Below are 18,874 nucleotides of genomic sequence, written 5' to 3'. Positions count from 1 at the left end.
GAGGTATGACTCCTTCAAGGGAGTAGTATCATTGTCTGATGTTCCACTAGAACCAGTGTCCCCCTTTCTGAACAATTGACTCATTTGTCTGGTGAGATTGCTGAAAGGGTATCAAAGCTTTGTTTGTTTCTGTGTGAGTGGTGATTTCTTCTGGACTTAGGGATTCATCTTCAGAGGATATGTCTAGGAATGTCACATAGCAGGGACCTTCTATAAGCCATGGCTCTGATGGCTTTGGCTTATGTTGACAAGGGGCATCATCATCATCTTTTTCCCAGAATGAATGGTCAAGGCGACAGGAGCCATTGATGAACTTAATTTTTATACCTTTGATCCATTGCTTATGTAGATTTTGCATACTTTGTGGTCCATTGGTCAACCCAAATGGAACCATGGTCATTCCATCCAACACCCTGAGATCTTCGGCCTCAGAGGTCTTTGTAGGGACATCAACAAGATCATGCGCTATCAGAAGAACTTCTTCATCCGCACTTTCATAACCTGCTTCATTTTCTTCCTCATCATTTTCATCCTCTTCCTCTGGAGGCTTTGCCTTTGCTTCTGTAGAGGCTCTGTAGGAGAAGAATAAGTCCTCCATCTCTACACTTGTCTCTGCTTCTAACTCTGCTTCTATCTTTGTGATTACCATGTAACAGGGAGAATAATAATTTCACTTTTCTCTCATTGTTAGAGGTGATTTCAATAGTCAATTCGGGTTGAGATAGGAGGTATTCTCCCATGGACAAAGACTTTGCATCCTTCGGTAGTTGGTTTAAAGTGCCCACTATTAGGGACTGTGCCTGTATTTTCTTGGGAAAGATCATGTACCATCTGTGACTTCATTTGAGGAGTCTATTATGGCTTCGATGGATGTGGATCCATTGTCTTTTTGCGAAAAGAGGTGTGGAGAAACTATCTGGTTTGAAGTCCCACGATTGGCGCACAAAATGATTCAAGTAAGGGTATCTCTAACCATGAATATAGTAATTAGTGGCGTAACTATGTGTAAACTTTGGGGTATGATGACTTTTTCCTCTATTGACAATTTGCATCTATGAATATTGTTTACATTCAGTTCGTACTTCCTACTAGCATATCCCATTGTGCCTCCAAAGATGTACGTGATATCATTTACAAGATGGGAGAGCTTGTGAGGTGTGTATACACTGTATTTTTTAATTATATATCTTTGAATTTCTACACAAAAATAAACAATTCTCAAATACATCTTGACAGATACGTGAGCTCGAAGGAAATTGATCCAAACACATTGCAAGATGCTCGAGTATTATCTATTGAGGTGGTTTGTTTGGTGGAGGAAAATTTTCCCCGATCCATTTTGACTACTCAATTACATTTACTCGTACATTTGATTGATGAGATCGCACTTTGTGGGGCAATTCATGTAAGGTGGATGTTTTTTCTTGAGCGCTTCATGAAAACCTTGAAAGATTTTATGAGGCAAAAAGCACGGCCTGAGGGAAGCATGGCTGAGGGTTGGTTAGTGCAATTATCTCTTGTTTATATCTCTGAATATCTTGCTGAAGTGGATCCCTCTCAACCACGACTATGGAAAGATGATGAAGACTTGAGGATGACCTCTATAGTACCTCAAGGAAAAGGAATGAGTAAAGTGCTAACAAAAGAAGAACTTCGTAAGTTAAATAGTTTTTGTGTGCTCAATAGTGATGTTATGAGCAAATGGGTGGCACTATATAATGAAGCAAGGGCAAGAAGAAAAAGCGAAAGACAAGAATTTTGCACTAGATATGGACGTAATGTCTCATTTCCAGATCATCTAAATGCGCTCCCACGTCATATTGACATAGATTGGTTACGTGAGGAAATGGAGAGAATGGAAAAAGAGGAAATTAATATATCTCAAAAAGAGTGGGAAAACACACGAGGTTGCTTATCAAAGGTGAGATATACTATCAATTAATTTGTTTCTATAAGTTTTATTTTATATAAATAATTGACATGCTTGATCTTTTATCTTTTACTACTAGTGCACATTATTCAATGCACTTTTGTGTGAGGGTAAACATTTTCGAACTCAACGTATAGATGAAAAGAGAAATACCCAAGATTGTGGTGTCCTTGCTCACTTCGAGGCTACCAATGGTACCATGGAAGGTTATTGTGGCTTGATCCAAGATATTCTGAAGCTTGACTTTAGACGATTCTTTATATATGTACTGGATGTGAAGTGGTTTAAAGAAGTAGTAACAAATGGTGAGCATTGCACAATCAGACGTCATCCAAGTGGTTTTGTAATCATTGACTCTACAAAATTTCACCAAAACAAGAATGACACATTAGTACTACCTCAACAATGCGAGCAGGTATATATGCAAAGGCTAATTTTTTTATATGTATACATGTGATACATATACACAATATAATAAGTACTTAAGTTTTTTGCTTTTGTTTTTCAAATACAAGTTGTGTATCATCCAATGGTAAACAATAACCGATGGTGGTATGTCTTCCCTATATCTAATCGTTCAAAACCAATATATGGTAATATTACCGACATGGAGATAGCAGATGACAATCCAACAAATAATGATGATGTGCATGATGACACCATAATGGATGATATGCGTGATATAGTACAAGATGAACCTTGCGATGATGTTCAAGGAAACGCAAAAGAAGACAAAAATGTGATTGTCGATGATATTGATGAAGTTATTGAGCAATATAGCAACACATCTGATAGTGGGATAGACTTATTTGTTTCGTTACCTCTTGGTAACATAGACCTAGAAGTAGATAGTTTAGCAAGGGCTGATCTCATTGAAGATGAGATGGATCATTCACTGTAACATACTTAATTTGCTTATTGATTCAATATATGTGTATTCCTAATTCTATGCTTTTTATCATGCGCACACGTGCATATTCAAGAATCAATAGTCAATTTTAAACCAAGCATTGAATTTTCCATAATAAAAAGGAAGTATCTTTTATCATCTTCAAGTACATAGAGAAATTACGAGATACATATATTGCAATGCTTGCTACTAATTGTAAGGTTTCTGTCGCTTGCCGCTAATTACTTATATCAGGCTTGTCAACTGGAGGAACTGCCATTCCTTAGAGAGCAATGAAAAAGTAATTATTAACTCTATTTTTTTAATTCAATGATTCAATGTGTATTCTTAATTCTATGGTTTTTATCATGTACACATGTGCATGCTCAAGAATCAATTTCAGGTGGTTAAATAATTATTAACTTTGGTTTTTCAATTATGTGAATTGCTAATATATAGACACAAAATTCGCATCTATTTACACGCACATTTATACGCATTTATAGACGCTCTGATAGACGCGCCCAACTTTGCGCATCTAACGTGCACGTCTATGCCTCGTTTCTGTTGTAGTGTGGTCTTGTGGTTTGATCACAAGAGAGTTTTGCCATTCCTTGGAATAAGGTTGGCAGGTTCTTGTGCTAGATTAAATGTGAAAGAGGATGATTAATCATCTTGTTATATCACCTTTCTTGGGGACCTTGCCAAGTTGTAATTGATCCCAGATTGAATGCTGGATGCATTCGGAGAGAAGGATTCACTCCTTATCAGTTGGCCAAAAATAAACGACCATTGGAATTGATTGTACTTGTAACAGTTTAGGAGCACTGTTTGCATTTGTTTGCTCAAGGAACTAAAGGATGGAAATATATTTAATGCTTCAGGCCTAAAGAAAGAGGCAGCTTTAGTTACCCCGATTGTCTACTTGACCCTAACCAAGGGGGTTTTTAGCCGCGCTGGGAACATGGACCGAACCCGTCGCGTGAGGTCTCTTCGTTGGGCATGACTTGGAGCATGAGGATGCTTGGGGGCTAGGGGGGGCTCTGGCCATAAATCCCTTGCCTTCTAGGCCCTGCACAAGAGGACAACGTGACTCAGGATTGGATCTCAAGGGCCGCATACTAGTCTATGGGCGGAATCTTGGATTAGTAATCCCTGTGGATTGCTGGATAGCCTTCGGGAAGATTTTGGATTAGCCTACGGGCTGGACTTTATGAATGTATTCCAAAGATAAATAAGATAACCTGTTGTAAAGGAACTGGTTTGACATTACTTTTCTATGTCAAGTGCTAAGATTACGTGAAGAAACCAAAGCCTAACTGGCTAATTAAAGAAGTTTCTTGATGCATGTCCAACTAACTGTGGTAGGTAATTAGACAACTAAAGTAACCTTGAGGAAAGTGCGGTGGATGTGGCCATGGGTCTATCCTACGGATGGGTGGTCTCGGTTGGCCGAAAACTTTTCTCAATGAAATGGACAGCAAGGAAATCTTCTCAAAAGAAATGAATAGCAAGGGCACTGACCTAGAGATTAGGTTACTAGAATCCCGATTTATGATGTTTTAGGGGAACAGAATGGGACTATGCCTTATGGGCAGAGGGGTTGAGCCTTGTATTCCTCTCCTTTTCCATTCTCCTTGAACCAAGTGCAACCTGAATTCACTTTGTCCCTGGCGTCTCTACGTAAAATAGTTCACTTAAGATTCGACGCTAGCTGTCGTTTAGAAAAGTGACCATTAGGGGAAACCGTGATTCAGATCGGTCCTAAGTGGGAATGGCGAAAATACTTCCGCTACGTGGCAGACGCGGAAAGTTCTACATCACAAACCACGTAACATTCCATGGCAGTGCCGGGCAAAGCTTTCTAGGCTCTCTTTCTGATGGACTGCTAAAACGTGTCTTGAAGGGAACAGGTGGACACGTCCCAGTTGGTATCAAACCCAACCAACGAAGGATCTGTCGTTATAAGAAATCTTAATAAGAAGAAGTAAAGCAAATGTTGTTGTTAAGAACATGTCCTTACTTTCGATGTTGTCTTGCTGAATTATGAAGCATGGAACAGATTCTTAGTGTTCCAAGTCATGTTTATGACCGCGATGCATTCCTTAGATTATCGACAAAGGATTGATATGATGAACATCCTAGACTGTATTTATAATCCATCGCCTTTGTACGTGGAACGGAGATGAACGGGTGACTCAGGAATCTGCTACATAGCTGCCCACCGGTTTGCGTACCTTCGAACCAACCTAAAGAGAATCGAGTAGTTGGAGGACCTGAAGATCGTAACGTTGTTCATTTTTGTTGAGGCTCACGTAAACACAACTTTACATGTCGAAGGTTAGAGGGTCGAGCTGAACTCATATGTATACGAGGAAGTGAACTGCATAATCCCTGTCGACAGGATCAAGGTGTTGGGATGATACGAGAAGAATGGGTACCAAAGGAAAGGATACCCTAATCTTCTGATGACTTATCAATTCCTGAAGATCCATGACCCAAAACCATACTACTATCCAGTTCTCATGGCTAAATGTAACACAACGTTATTCTCCCCAAACAAATGTACCACTTGCTCTACCATCCCAAGAAATATTGTACTCCAAAAAAGGGCTATGCCGATATGAATAAAATAAGACTTCTTTTTATCTATGTTTGTCTTGTCTATGAGAATTGATAAAAAGTTAAGTGGCTAGGTTTCTTGGCTGAAAGCTGAATTGGGTATAAAATATAATCATAACGATTAGCGAGTTGTTAAAGTTAAGAATCCTCTACCCAGGCACAACCCCAGGTAGAGATTCCCAGTCCGTCCCCTACATCAAGTATGGTCGTGATTTAGGAGAAGAAATTTCTTCTCAAGTAGATCAAGCCACCAGAATTTGACGAAAAATGAAGGATGGTCCAAGCTGATGGAGAGATTTGGATACAGTCCATGGAAGATTACTTTGAAGTGGCCGATACTGCACCCGCCAACCAGGCAATGCTCGCGCCAAGTTAAAGCTCACCGGCGAAGCCAGGCTTTGGTGGAAGGAATGGTGCAGAGATCAAGGGATCTCGAAAGGATCTGTTACCTGGGAAAAGTTGAAGAAAGCTGTGCAAGGAAGATACTTACCACCTACGTATTGCACACAGAAAATGAATGAGTTCTATGAGCTAAAACAGTTGGTTCTAACTCTTGATGCATACTACTCAAAATTCGTCTAACTTCTGAAGTATGTGCCACAGATGGATATGACACAACAAGTGTCGAAATTTTGTGCCGGTTTAAACCCACCAGTGAATACCCGCCTCTAATCTATGTGCCCAACAAACCTTCAAGACGCACTCATTCGAGCTGCGCCCATAATTCAGGAGGTGCAGGCTAGGCCAAGAAGTAACAAGACTTGGTCTTATAATGATCAGAACAAAGAAACATATAGGCCCCAAGCCAAGAGAGTTCAAGTTCAAAACCGGGGACAAAGAAAGAAAGCAAGGACCAATAATGTCAATAACTTTGTCCCTACCCAAGGTAATGGATGCAATCTCCGTTGTTTCCACTGCAACGAGCCCGATCATTTCAAAAGGCAATGTCCCAAGCTTGGTGGAGGACAACATCAAGCTCCTTTCGAAGGAACTTCCCGTGGCCAAGGAGCCGCCAACCGAGGCAGAGGAAGAACTGCCTATGTTGCCAACAGGGAATTGTGCGAAGAAGAAGACCCGACCATGGAAGCAGAGTTTGAGAGGGCAACAGTCCATGCCGTTGTCGTACTGCTGTGCATCCGAGGTGTGAAATCCACCAAAAAGTTGTGTGTGTGACATTTGTTACTTTGTGCATACTTAGTCATTGTGTTTGCATTTTGTTCTGCATGGGCAGATAATAGCAAAGGTGGTGATACTATTGTGCAAGAAGTTAAGGGTCATACAGCAGGGCTGCTTAACTTGAGGAACACTTGATATATGAACTCTACTGTACAACGTTTGCATGCTATTCCTGAACTGAAGGATGCCTTGCAGAAATATTCTGGGGGAGGTGCCAATGAAGTGGATCCTTCATCTCATCTTTTAACACTTGCTACCCGTGAATTATTTAATGAACTTGATACAAGTCACAGGGCTGTAGCTCCTATTCGGGTTTGGATGATTTTGAGAAGACAAACATTGGTGCATACATGCAACAAGATGCTGAAGAATGCTAGACATAATTGCTTTACACTTTGTCTCAGCATTTGCATCCTACGGGTGATGGCAGGTTATCTTCATCAGTTGTCAAGGAGCTCTTCAACATTGAATTAACCAGCAAGATTGCTTGTGCTGAGAGTGGAGAGCAGGAAATAGAAAAAGAGAGAGTGTACTCTTTGAAATGCCACATTCCCTTCCACATTAATCCCTTAAAAGACAGGTTGAAAGCCTCCCCTTTCTTCTTCAGTGGTGGGGGCAGACTCCCTGATCACACAGAAAGCTATTTCTTTTTTCTCTTTGTTGCTTTTTTTTCTTTCCCTCTTTGTTATACCTACTTTTGCATCATCCTTCTCCTTGAGAATCTAGCGTGGTTCCTTGAGCTTACTTTTCAGATCCTGAGAACAGAGATCCCAAAATATCCAGTAGCACAGGATATTCTACTTTCCGTAAAATTTTTGCTTTTTGATTAGACTCTCTCTTCCAGAAAAACCGAACAAAATGGACAGTCAAATACTTGCGCAAGTCACTGATCTCAATTCTTTTTACATAAACAACACTTCTTCCTAAAGCTGATGATACTTTTTCCAGTTCTGACTTCATTGCTATTTTCAGCCCATCATGTAAATGGTTGACATCCTGTCTTTGAGCAAGATTTTTGCTGTGATCGGACCAGTCGAGGTGAACAGTAGTCATCACCAGCAACAAAACCAAGAAAGCTCAATGAATCGAAATTCACACAATTAAGAACCTTCTGACGGAAATCGCTAAAGTACGTGAACAGAGCTGCAAGTAAGGGATGAAAACCATTCCTTTACGGAGGAACTGGATGATTTGCCGGATGATTTGCTGATGTCGCACTGTGCTGAAACCCTAGCCTAAGAAATTCTTACACCAAGTCACTGATACAGTCCGAATTTACAGCATGAGAAGATTGATTATATTGTAGCTCCAGATGAGGCTAATGCATAGATGACCTTCTTGTCAATAAATGGTCTTGTGGACATTGTGATAACAGAGGACTCTGACATGATACCATTTGGATGTCTGAAGGTTATGTTCAAGATGGACAAATATGGCCATGGTGTTGAAGTTCAATACAACAACCTTGTGAAAAACAGAGATTTGAACTTTACAAGCTTACCAAGCAGATGCTAATGGAGATGTGTATTCTGAGTGGTTGTGACTATCTGCCACCATCACTGTCTGATAAAAGCATCTAACCATGTATAATCCTTTTCCGCAATGTTTGATCAACTTCTAATGGCAGTTCTAATCCTAATTTCTAACTCTTGTACAAGAGAGGCTGGAGCCATCCTAGGATCTCTTATGCTCTGATGTTTCATAAGCATCTACAAGGGCCTTAGGAGAGAGCTGCTGTAGTTCATGTCCGATTCTTACTCCATGAGATTGCATTCAAATGGGTGAAGTGCAACTAGTATTGCATACATTCAGGTCTATTTACCACATTCAAGAGACCAAAGGCTTGAACAAGTTGATTATAGGGCCATTATCCGAAATTGAGGCGACCTTCTTTCAAATTGAATCATGATCTCACTTGATTGACGTTCCATCCTGAAATTAGTCAAGGTCCTTTGTGGTCCCGACTTTGCTTTCGAAAACCCTTCAACATCTTTGATGAACCCGATGTGAAAGCAGCTTCAAAATTTTGCAGAATATGTCTATGTATATGTAGCTTCAAAATCAGCAGACACAATTGTGTATGCAGCAGAGCAGCGGTTGCATCAACAACAGTTGTCTCAGCAAAGGCAACTATATTCGGAGCAAGAGAATGCAATCAGTGCAACTAAGGCGATTGAAGCAGTTGAGAATGAAAAGAAGCTATTTGATGGCCGTAATGCATTGGATTATTTGAAGACATATGAGATCAAGATGGGATTTTTTGGAGTACCAACCGGAATTATGAGTAAATATTTCCTTCGCCTTGTCACACCCGCCTTGAGGGAAAAAGTCACTGATCTTTTCCTTCAAAATTCGCATTGGCAAGATTTTAAGAAGGCCCTGAAAGAGGAGTATTTTCTTGAGGACTTTGGGATGGCTACACCACGATCATTCCAAGAGTGGGTCTACATGCCAAACAAAGGTCTAGCTGCTTTAGAATTGATACGAGAATTTGAAGAGAGGTATAGTCAGCTGGATGCCATGAACAAAGAGCATTGGATGTTGAGAAAGTTGAGCTTTTCTTGCAAGCTATAGATCCTGCTCTTCAAGAAGAATTAGGAGAGCTTCTTGAGGATCGCACGAAGCCTATGGGTCTTAAAACGGATTGGCAAGATGCCTAGGATGCGGTCTCAACTTTGACCAAGAGGCGGATATGGAAGACCCGCTTACAGAATGGATCCATGACACTGACGCCGTCTTCTGCTCCTATTTGTGCTTCTACCCCTGTCATTTCTTCTCTTCCTCAGCCATTACTGGGCCTATGCCAATGCCTATTGTTTCTAATCCTCCTGTTCCAAGACCGATGCCAGCTCCTTCTGCTCCAAAATCATCTGCTCCGTCGGTTCCTTCCTCTCTTGGTGACATAATCAAAGGCATAACGGATTTGACACTGGAGTCAGTTCAAGTAGAATTGGTGGGGAAATTAAAAGAGCAGTTTGCTTCGACTACGCCTACTATTTCTTCTAGTGCTCCTACTGCACCTAGGAGTGCTCCTAGTGCACCTAGGAGAGATCGAAGATGTATTTGGTGTGACAGTACAGACCATCAGCATTGCAGGGATTGTGAATCTTTTCAAGATGCAAGGAGGAAGAATTTGGTATTTTGGGGACAAGATGGCAAGATCTGGTTGACTGAAATAGGAGCTCCGCTTGTTACCAATTTTAGGAAAGGCGGAATGAAGAAATTAGTAGATGACATGGCTACGCATACTTCTTATGTGGCAGCTAGAGGAGATGCTTCTGCATATGGAGTCCAGATTGAGAAAGGATCAGAGAATCAGTCAGCATTATGGACCTATGCTATGGAGACGGCAAACAAGGGGAAAATTCAGTAGACTGTTCTGACTAGTGCAGGTTCTAGCATCAGATCTGAGACAGGTTGGGATTTTCCTATTGACAGGTACACTATTTATGCCTACTTGACTAGTCTCAGGGAGTAGATGTACTTTTTGAGGAGAAGCGTAAGAGGGATGAAGAGAATCCAAATGCAACTAAAAAGACTAGAGGGGGTGAGTTTGTTACTCCACCTATTGCAGGGCCGTCTTTGAGACGAGGGCCAGAACAACATATGGAAGATGCTCAAAAGAAAGAAAAGAGGCAAGAGCCTAGAGAGAGAAAGCAGCCAGGGTTTAGATTGATGTCCGATATTGAGACATCTACGCACATGAAGAAAATCTTTAATGATAAGATACTTGGCACTGAGGTGACTTTTACTACTTTTGAGGTTTTGGGCATCTCAAAAAGAGAGTTTCAAGATCAGTTCCAAGAAGTCCTGAAGAGAAAAAGATATGCATTGTCTACTACTGATACATAGGGAGTTTTGATTGGGGAGTTGGATGAGGATGAGGATGAGGTTATGGTTGAGAATGCATCTATTTTTTTGCAGACAAAGAAGAGAGTTTAGCCTATGCATTATGCTGAAACTGATGAGCCTATCTTGGTACTGCATAGTCATTTCTCGCGGAGTCATTGGGCTAGGGCAACTACAGAAACAATGGTAAAAATTGGAGATAAACAGGTGCCTTATGTTGCTTTGGTGGATCACGGTTCAAAGATTAATCTCATAGTTCGTGGAGTTTATGAAAGTAATAGATGGCCTATGGATGTAGAGCATGGGTGGCATATGAGAGCCACCAATAATACTGCAAGTGATTTGTATGCTGCTTGTCCTAGTGTCAGGATTTCTATTGGAGATGTAGAGGAGGATTTCCATTTCTTTGTGCAAGATTCATGATCTTATCCCATAAATTTTCTTGGACAGCCATTCATCACAGAGATGCGCATGGAAACGAAAGTAATGGATGATGGATCTGCTTATGCACGGATTCGCAATAAACATGGTATGAGAGCAGTCGAGTTTATGACTGTGTGTGTAAATCATGCAAGAAACAGAGATACTCTTTGAGATGCACCTTTACCCACTATGAGGGATTCGGGTTTTCATTAGCTACCACTGTTCCGCGAGACAACGGTGGTACAGAGCAGAGGAGATTGGAGTTCTCGCCTCCTGGCAGCAGTGTTTTCTCCTCCAATTTTGTTGGAATTTCAGCAAATAGTTCGATGAGTTATCAAAAGATCTCTAAGTTACCTAGAGCTGCCAGGCAGTACATATACAGGAAGGAGAAAGATTTGAAAAATGCAGGTATTTTAGAGAATGATGAGCATATAGATGGGATGTATGATAGTATGGTTTGTGCCGATACGATGATAGAGATGGAAAATATGCTGAAAACTAATATGCAAAGTTGTCACAGTAATGTATCAGTGCAGTCCCTGGACATGCTTCATGAAATTTTAGATTTTGTGTCACAGATAGAGTCAGAGGCTAATGTGACTCAGCAAAAAGTGTTGAGTGCTGAAGAAATTCAGCAAACAGAGTTTCTGGCTCATTATGATCAGCCTACAGAGACACAGAGGGCTGAAAACTTTCAGTCAACAGAGTTTACTGCTGAAATATTTCAGCATCTAGAGTTTAGGGCTGCTCCTATGCAGTTCATAGAGCAGAGGGCTGAGGATATTTAGCCACCAGAGTACTGAATTGCTAATTTACAGCAAGATTTGAGTAATGCAGAGGATCATAATGAAGCCAGGGTTGACATGAGATATAAGATTGTGGATAAGAAGCTGAAGCCGATAGAGCTGGACCGCTTCCACCTGACAGTGATCAGCAAATAGAGAGGGCTGCCAAGCAGCCAATTTTGAGGAATTCAGAGCATATATGCCATAAATTTTCAGCAGAGACTCTTGCTAAATTAAAAATTTGAAATGGTGATTTCTTGCTACCCACAAAGAAGCAATGCTTTCAAGATATGCTTGAGTGACATGCAAGGGGGTTTGCTTTTTTCTCGCATGAGATTGGATGTGTGAATCTGGATATTGTTGCCCCTATGGTGATCTTTACTATTCCTCATATTCCATGGAACCTCCGACCTATTCTAGTGCCTAAGGCACACCTGCCAAAGTTAGTTGACTTGTTGAATGAGAAAATCAGGATGGGATTCCTAGAGCCATCATCTGCACCATACTCAAATAGGTGGTTTACAGTTCTAAAGAAGAATGGTACTCTCCGATTTATACAGGACATGCAGCCAGTAAACAGAGTTACTATCAGGAATGTTGGTATAGGTCCAGTTGTGGATGAGTTTGTAGAAGCATTTGCCGGACGTGCCATCTATTCTTTAGGTGATTTGTATTCACGATATGATCAGTTTCAGCTGGCTTTGGAAAGCAGGTACATAATCACTATGAGAAATCCTATTGGGCTTGTCAGGATGTGTACCTTGCCTCAAGGTGCCACTAATTCTGTTGTGCATATGATGAATGCCATGCATAAGGTCCTTCGTGAGTACATACCTCAGCTTACCATGCCTTTCTTGGATGATGTGCCCATTAAGGGGTGTGCAGAAGAAGAGAAGGATGAGAGTCTAAATGAGCACGGATGCAGATACTTTGTGGCTGATCATATTTTAGCTTGTGAAAATATTTTGGCCAGGTTAGAAGAAGTGAACTTGACACTATCAGGGCAAAAATCTATTTTTGGAGTAAATGAGGTTGTCATTGTTGGACATATGTGTGGGTATTATGGTAGGAAACCTTCACTTGAGAAGGTGGATGCTATAGGCAAGATTAGGGAGTATTGTTCTACCATTTAGAGGTATGGAGATTTATTGGAGCCTGTGTGTTTTACATGATTTGGATACCCCATTTTGCACACATAGCAGATTGCTATATCAGCTCTGCTTCGAAAGTGGCATAAATTTTTTTGGGATGTGTGCCACACTAGAGCCATACGGAAATTGAAGAAGTTATTGCAGATTGCTCCTACTCTCAGGAAAGCAGATTATAATTGTGGAAGGCCTATTGTATTGACAGTTGACACTAGTCCAATTGGCATAGGTTGGGCTGTGGGTCAAGATGATGCAGATGGAAACATGTATGCTATTCGGTTTGGGGCGAAAGTCCTAAACGAGAGACAGAGGAGGTATCCGCAAATCAAGAGGGAATTACTGGGAATTGTTACGGCTCTCAAATGACAAGGAGTACTTTATTTGAGCCTCAGTTGTGGTAGAGATAGATTGCTTGCCATTGATAGGTATGATTACGAGTTGCTCTACTCCAGATATAGCTATGCTGAGATGGATTGCATACATTAAGTCATTAAATCTAGAATTTAAACACATAGCAGGGAAGGCTAATCCAGTGGCGGATATGCTGTCTAGAGCCAAGTATGATGATGAGGAGACACTACTTGCAGAAGAGGATGATGCAGAAATTTCAGCCGCTATGGTTGATCGTGTTTGTCATGTCTATGATATTGTGGCTTTCATAGAATAACTCTATGTTGGAGATTGATTGCAGATTGGCAAGTATCTTAGTACACTAAGAAAAAGAGATGAATGGACATATGAAGAGTTCAAGAATATCAGAAGAAAAGCCTATGGTTATTTTCTCAAGGACAGATTTCTTTGGAAGCACCCGAAGAAAAGAGGTTGATTACCCTTGCGGGTTGTCTGCGATAAAGAGACCCAGTTACAAGTGATGAGAGAGTTTCATGAGAGTCCTTGGGGTGGTCATAGAGGAGCATGGGCTACTTATGAGAAAATCAAGGAAAAATATTGGTGGAAAGGCATGTACAGAGATGCTTCTCACTTTGTAGAGACTTGCAAAGACTGTTAGATGAATTCTGTAGTACATCATCGAGATGAGCTTTATCCGACCTATCCGCTATGTATCCATTATAAGTGGGTAGTTGACTTGGTTAATATGCCTATGGGTCTATGGCAGATGAGATATATTGTTTTCGCTAGAGAGGATCTTGCTAATCATGTTGAGGGTAGACCTTTGAGAACGAAGACCACTAGTGCAGTGCGTAAGTTCTTATTGGAAGAAATTTTCTGCAAGTATGGCTGTGTGGGTAAGATCACTGCAGATCGTGGTGAATTGGATGCAGATGAAGCTAGGGAGTTTTTCTCTCAAGTAGGAATTAAGTTGGCTCTAACCACAGCATACAATCCAGAGGGAAATGGGAAGAGTGAAAGAGGGCATCTGCGGATAGTGAAAGCATTAGCCAAAGCATGTAGAGGATGGATTGGAGAATGGCCGAGGCTTCTACCATTTGCTTTGTGGGCTCATCGTACGACTCACGGTGTTACCACAGGATATATGCCCGTAGAGTTGATGTATGGTCAGAAACCGGTTATGCCATCTGAGACTTGTGCCTTGACTTGGTCAGTTTTACCTTGGCAGGATGATTTGATGAGAGAGGAGCTTTTAGCTCTTTGGATCCGGCAGTTGGGAGAAGACCAGAGGATATTCAGCTAGCTATTGATAGGTCGAAGGTTGCTAGACTTAGAAATAAGGACAGGTTTGACAGCAGGCATCGCTTGTGGCCTAGAGCAATAGAAGAGGGAGACTGGGTATTAGTCTTTGTTAGCAGCCTTGAAAATCAGCATACTGCACTTTGGAAGATGGTGAAAAGATGGTTTGGGCCATACATAGTCAAACATGTCTTTGATAATGCAACATATGAGCTGACAGAATTGGATGGGACAGTGCTTAGAGTGCCCACTCCAGGAAAAAGAATCAAGACTTTCAAGAAAAGAGATGATGAGGATTATGCATTGGAAGAATTTTCAAGATAAGAGCAACGAGAAGAAACTCCAGTAGAAGAGATAGATGATATGACAGATAACCTTGCTTATATACCGAAAATAGTCAATGAAGAGATTGATCTGTTCGTGGAACTTAACGACAATGATCATGGGTAGTTGGCCCATCCGGAGGATGCGTAGGATCAGAGGGGGTGGATGTCATACTATTGCGCATCCGAGGTGTGAAATCCACCAAAAAGTTGTGTGTGTGACATTTGTTACTTTGTATATACTTAGTCGTTGTGTTTGCATTTTGTTCTACATGGGCATATCATAGCAAAGGTGGTGATACTGTTGTGCAAGAAGTTAAGGGTCATACAACAGGGCTGCTTAACTTGAGGAACACTTGATATATGAACTCTATTGTACAATGTTTGCATGTTGTTCCTGAACTGAAGGATGCCTTGTAAAAATATTATGGGGGAGGTGCCAATGAACTGGATCCTTCATCTCATCTGTTAACTCTTGCTGCTCATGAATTATTTAATGAACTTGATACAAGTCACAGGGCTGTAGCTCCTATTCAGTTTTGGATGGTTCTGAGAGAAAAGTATCCACAATTTGCACAGCAGACAAACACTGGTGCATACATGCAATAGGATGCTAAAGAATGCTGGACACAATTGCTTTACATTTTGTCTCAGCGTTTGCAACCTACGGGTGATGGCACGTTATCTTCATCGATTGTCAAGGAGCTCTTCAGCATTGAAGTAACCAGCAAGATTGCTTGTGCTGAGAGTGGAGAGCAGGAAACAGAAAAAGAGAGAGTGTACTCTTTGAAATGCCACATTTTACAGGATGTCAACCATTTACATGATGGGCTGAAAATAGCAATGAAGTCAGAACTGGAAAAAGTATCATCATCTTTAGGAAGAAGTGTTGTTTATGTAAAAAGAATCAGAGATCAATGACTTGCACAAGTATCTGACTGTCCATTTTGTTCGATTTTTCTGGAAGAGAGAGTCTAATCAAAAAGCAAAAATTTTACGGAAAGTAGAATATCCTGTGCTACTGGATATTTTGGGATCTCTGTTCTCAGGACCTGAAAAGTAAGCTCAACGAACCACGCCAGATTCTCAAGGAGAAGGATGATGCAAAAGTAGGTATAACAAAGAGGGAAAGAAAAAAAAGCAACAAAGAGAAAAAAGCAATAGCTTTTTGTGACCGGGGATTCTGCCATCGATTCAACCTGTTTTTGGGGGATTTTTTGTGGAAGGGAGCGATCAAGCGGCAGATGTTTGGGTGTAATCGAATTTAGGGGAGAAAGAAAAGTCATATGATCTTATTATTTGCAAAGAAGGCTGTTGATTGGATTAATAGTGAGAGCAAGACCAGCTCTGTTTGTCATAAGGAGGTTAACTTTACCTTACTTGCGCTGTTGTGCATTGCTGGTGAGGCTATTCCTTAGTGCACCTGCCATTGAGGAATTTAAAAGGGTGACAAAGAAGGAGGATGAAGGGGTGGCACTCATTTGAGAGGGGGAAGCACCAAATACGACAAAGGAGGGGCGTCAAAGCTTCTGATACGAGAAGAAAGGAATGGGAATTCGGGCCTCTAACAAGACTGTGAAGCATGCCACAACAACAACAATGAAGCCAAATGAACGTGAAGATAAGGACGACAAGGGGCCATGAACATTTTCTTCGGCGTTGAAATCTGTCCCATGCCTGTGCATGCTGAGGAGAGCTTGAGGAGCAGAGAAGCAACGACGAAGGATAAGATGATAGCAATATGCGCATCATCAAGGTGCTTTCAACAACAACTATGATACTTTGAGCAAGCTTTTTGCTGTGACTGGACCACTTGAGGTGAACAGTAGTCATCACCGACAACAAAACCAAGAAAGCTCAATGAATCGAAATTCACACAATTAAGAACCTTTGGACGAAAATTGTGAAGGAGGCCAAAGACATAGAGCAGGCCATAGCTAAAGTACGTGAACAGAGCTGCAAGTAAGGCATGAAAACCATTCCTTTACGGAGGAACTCGATGATTTGCTAGATGATTTGCTGATGTCGCACTGTGTTGAAACCCTAGCCTAAGAAATTCTAACACCAAGTCACTGATACAATCCCAATTTACAGCATGAGAAGATTGATTATATTGTAGCTCCATATGAGGCTGATGCATAGATGACCTTCTTCTCAATAAATGGTCTTGTGGACATTGTGATAACAGAGGACTTTAACATGATACCATTTGGATGTCTGAAGATTATGTTCAAGATGGAAAATTCTGGCCAAGGTGTTGAATTTCAGTACAACAACCTTGTGAAAAACAAAGATTTGAACTTTACAAGCTTACCAAGCAGATGCTAATTGAGATATGCATTCTGAATGGTTGTGACTATCTACCATCACTGTCTGACAAAAGCATCTGACCATGTTTAATCTTTTTCCGCAATGTTTGATCAACTTCTAACGGTAGTTCTATTCCTTCTTTCTAACTCTTGTACAAGAGAGGCTGGAGCCATCCTGGGATCTCTTATGCTCTGATGTTTCATAAGCATCTATAAGGGCCTCAGGAGAGAGCTGCTATAGTTCATGTCCGATTCTGACTCCATGAGATTGCATTCAAACGGGTGAAGTGCAACTAGTATTGCATACATTCAGGTCTATTTGCCACATTCAAGAGACCAAAGGCTTGAACAAGTTGATTATAGGGCCATTATCCGAAATTGAGGTGACCTTCTTTCAAATTGAATCGTGATCTCGCTTCATTGATCTTCTATCCTGAAATTAGTAAAGGTTCTTTATGGTCACGACTTTGCTTTCGAAAACCCTTCGACACCGCTCTTCACAAGAAAGGCCCGAATCGCTAGTTTTCGATGATTCAGACACCATCGGACTATCAAGGTAAAGGTTTCAAAACCTTGATTGATTGTGGCAGTACATATTCCTTTATCTCACCAACTTGTGCAAGAATATTAGGAATAGCCACAGTAGAAGCACCTACCTTGCTTGCAGAATTAGCAAATGGTCGTGAGGTCATTTGTACCAGGAAAACTGCTAAGGTGGAATTCTTTTTGGGAGGAAATCCGACTTCAGTAAAATTCAGGGTCATGAACCTAGGTATCCATGAGTGTTTGCTCGGAATAGATTGGCTTAAACCTAATGACGCCCACATTCATTGTGGAAAGGGCCAAGTTTCCTTTCGAAACTCTGAAGGGGAATTGGTCACAACTCAAGGAGAGGCTGGAAAGTCGAAAATCCAATCGGCCAAAGCATCTCAGATTATAAAGGGAGTTAGAAAGGGACTACCTGTCTACTTGATTAAGCTTAATAAGCTAGATCAGAAGTAGGAGTCTAGTGAAGAACCTTCATGGCTAAAGGAGTATGCAGACATATTTCCTGAAGAGCTGACAGAACTTCCACCTCAAAGGGAAGTTGATCATGAGATCAAGCTAGTGCTGGGAGCTGCGCCAATTGTAAAGAGGCCTTATAGAATGTCCATCCTAGAAGCAATTGAGTTGAAAGAGCAACTCAAGCAACTCTTAGATCAGGGCTACATCCATCCCAGCAGTTCACCATGAGGAGCTCCATTGCTGTTCCAGAAGAAGAAAGATGGAACGCTTCAAGTGTGTATTGATTACAGAGGATTGAATCAATCAACGATTAAGAGCAAGTACCCTATTCCTAGAATAGATGAACTTCTTGACCATCTTCAAGGTGCGAAGATCTTCTCCAAGATTGATCTCAGGTCTGGATACTATCAGATAAGGATCAAGGAAGAAGATATCCCAAAGACGGCCTTTAACACAAGATATGGACACTTTGAGTTCCTAGTCATGTCATTCGAGCTTACGAATGCACCTACCACCTTCAACAGGTTAATGCAGGATATCTTTAGGCCATGTCTTGATGACTTCATACTCATCTTCTTCGATGATACCCTAGTCTATTCCAAACAAGAAGAAGATCATGAACGCCAGCTTCGCATTGTCCTTGAGACAATGAGGGCACACAAGCTTTATGCTAAGATGAAGAAGTGTGCATTCTTCAAACCTCGGATTGAATATCTGGGATTCATTGTATCAGTGGAAGGAATCTCAGTGGATCCGACCATAGTC

At 41.1% G+C, this 18,874-nt stretch overlaps 1 pseudogene; it reads left to right on the top strand.

Moving 5' to 3' along the window:
- The first annotated feature begins 6,755 nt into the window (after nt 1–6,755).
- On the top strand, nt 6,756–16,063 carry LOC148020325 (ubiquitin carboxyl-terminal hydrolase 6 pseudogene; annotated as a pseudogene).
- The last annotated feature ends 2,811 nt before the right edge of the window (nt 16,064–18,874 follow it).

Source organism: Lygodium microphyllum, chromosome 19, assembly GCF_053477565.2.
Source record: "Lygodium microphyllum isolate KBCC chromosome 19, Lygodium_microphyllum_v1.1.10, whole genome shotgun sequence".
NCBI lineage: Eukaryota > Viridiplantae > Streptophyta > Polypodiopsida > Schizaeales > Lygodiaceae > Lygodium > Lygodium microphyllum.
This window is presented reverse-complemented; position numbering and strand designations above follow the sequence as displayed.